Source organism: Micropterus salmoides, unplaced genomic scaffold (genome assembly GCF_014851395.1).
Source record: "Micropterus salmoides isolate LMB-PRFRI ecotype aquatic unplaced genomic scaffold, ASM1485139v1 Ms_hic_scaffold_1267, whole genome shotgun sequence".
Classification (NCBI taxonomy): domain Eukaryota; kingdom Metazoa; phylum Chordata; class Actinopteri; order Centrarchiformes; family Centrarchidae; genus Micropterus; species Micropterus salmoides.
The window spans coordinates 32,701-35,374 of record NW_024040338.1 but is presented as its reverse complement, the minus strand read 5'-3'; positions in this window follow the sequence as shown (position 1 = coordinate 35,374).

Below are 2,674 nucleotides of genomic sequence, written 5' to 3'. Positions count from 1 at the left end.
ATAGAATATACTTTTTATATTTCCCCTTACATGCCTTGTTGTTTGTGTAAATACTGGCTTTATTCTGGATTTGATGTTCCTAAATAAAAGGTTTGTCACAGATAAATCAGATGATTGTGAGAGTCATCCTTTTTTTCATTAAAGCTAAAGTAGGCTAGTTGCCTTTACATCCGAAGGTCTAAAGATCTGTTGATCTTAACTGAGGGCAGTTCATTCATTGTAGACATTGACAATGAACTTCAGTAGCCTATGTAGCTGTTCACAAATATTGTACATATGTAGCCTAAGGAAATCCTTGTCTTAAAGCAGACGAAGACCATTGAACTGGTCACCTTAGCCATCATCGCAACAATTGCCCCCCCTGAGAAATTTGGCAGGAGCCACCACTAGTAGTGTCTCACAGCGAGGGGGACAGACAGCAGCACACAGAGCGTCAGGTGTCATGATATTGTCTTACTACTTTGCTGCGACTGTCAACCGTTTGTGTTAATACATTGACTAGACACTGACCAACAACATTTATATTTTAATGTAGGCTATTGATTACAATTTTGCTAGAGACAACTCAGAAGTCGCGGACAAGCCCTGAAGCTGTGAGCCTCTCTCTCTCTCTCTCTCTCTCTCTCTCTCTCTCTCTTGTACTCGGAGGCAGGGTCAGTAACGGCGGGGGGTCATGTGAAATTATAAAATGTAGCAATATTATTGCGAGTAGCCTCCGCTCTTACCCATAGCGCTTATCCACTGCATATTAACATGGAAAATATTTTGGTTGTTAGGCTACATTCTATGGGGCTACAGTCAAAACATCCGAGGCTAAAGCCTCGGCCCAGTGTCACAATAGAAAATCACCCAATTGAACCCAGGTGGTTGGCCCATTTGGAAAAAAAAATATATATATAATTTATGTTACACCGGCTGCCCGATATGCCAGATTACCAATCCAGCCCTGGCTGTTGTCAGAGTTACACACAACTACTTGAGTAACTTCTTTATCAAACAACGAGAATGTCAAGATGTCATTCTAGCTTCAATTTCCAGCAGCACTGATGTGGAGATAACCTTTAACAACACCAAGGAGCAGCTGCTTCTTTATGAGCAGGTATGTAATTGGAAAATGGCATTGTCTGCTTTCTGTTATTGACACCTTTATGGACATGGAGGAACACAAATCCATTACATTTTTCTTCAAAGAAAAAATATGAGTGGGATTTTGAGAACTTTTGTGTGTTTAGTTCTAATTAGCAAAGGTTAGCATGCAGACAGTATACGAAGCAACCCACCACAGTTTTGAATGGAGAGCAGTGAAGCCTTTTGGGCCAATAAAATACTACTACAGGGCTACTTCTTGTTGGCACCAGTGTCTACTGCGTATGATTGCGCAGCATAAATGTGGTTTAATGACATGGAGCAACAGCAGAAACACTGTAATTCTGGTAGCTGCATAGCTGCACTATGCTGCATCAACAAAAAGTTACAGGCTCAGTGTGTTTGTCTGACTCTGATCATGACTGTTTAATCAGCCCACCTATGAGGCTCACCTACCAAACACCAACGCAGCTTCACTGATGGCAGAATAGTTTGTTTTTTTTAGATTCACAGAAAGTTTATAATCTAAGCAATATGGTTACATCTCTATCTCATCATGTCTCAGGAATTGATTTTTTGTAAACTTGTACATTTTTTGATCACCTTTTTAAAAAATATATATTTTGTATATTTATGTTCATGTGTACTGTAAGCACCAAATTATACCAAGGAAAATTCCTCATATGTGAAAATTTACCTGGCAATAAAACTCATTCTGATTATGGCTTTGGTCGGCTTCACAGTTTCAACCGTGGCTTAACCCCTTGGCCAATCATCAGCATGTTAGCATGGTGACATTAGCATTTAGCTCAAAGCACTGCTGTGCTAGTCTCTTAGTCTTGGTAACTTGCTTTATCACAAACTGGTTCAGGGAATGTGAGAAGGAGGGAGTCCATATAGTTTGACATTTTAGGAAATATGCTCATTCGCTTTCTTGACAAGCGTTAGATGAGAAGTTCAGTACCAATGTCATGTCTGTTCGTTAAACAGCTGCCCTGGTAAAGTTACAACTTGCTGTTTTTTATTTTGTACAAATTAAACAAGTAACCTATTCATTCGTGAGCTTTAGAGGTGCTGATAGGCAGCTTTTGCTACTTTTGGAAAGAGCCAGACGAGTAGTTTTCCACCTGCTTCCAGTCTTTATACTAAACACATGCTTTATTAAACATACAGATTAAACATGCTTTATATTAAACATACAGATATGAAATTGTTATTGATCTTCTCAGCAAGAAGTAAAATGTGTAATGATTGCTTTAAGTTTCTGACTTTATTTTCTGTGTTATCTGATGATCATATCATTTATGCCTCCAAACATCAACACTTCATTACGGAAGTTCACAATCCAACCCAACGGAGAGATGATAGAGAGATTTGCATAGTTTGTTGTTGCATCATGCAGCTTTCCAGACAGGGCTGAGGGGAAAACCTTGTCTAATCATCTATTGCCTGTGATTGCATATCACAAGCCTAGGGACCCTTCCTCAGATGTTTGTGTTGTGGCATAGACAGACGTTTTCACGTGAACATTGTGCAGAAGCTTAGCAGTTAATAATAATGTTAAATTAAGGTGAGGATGCTGCTTTTC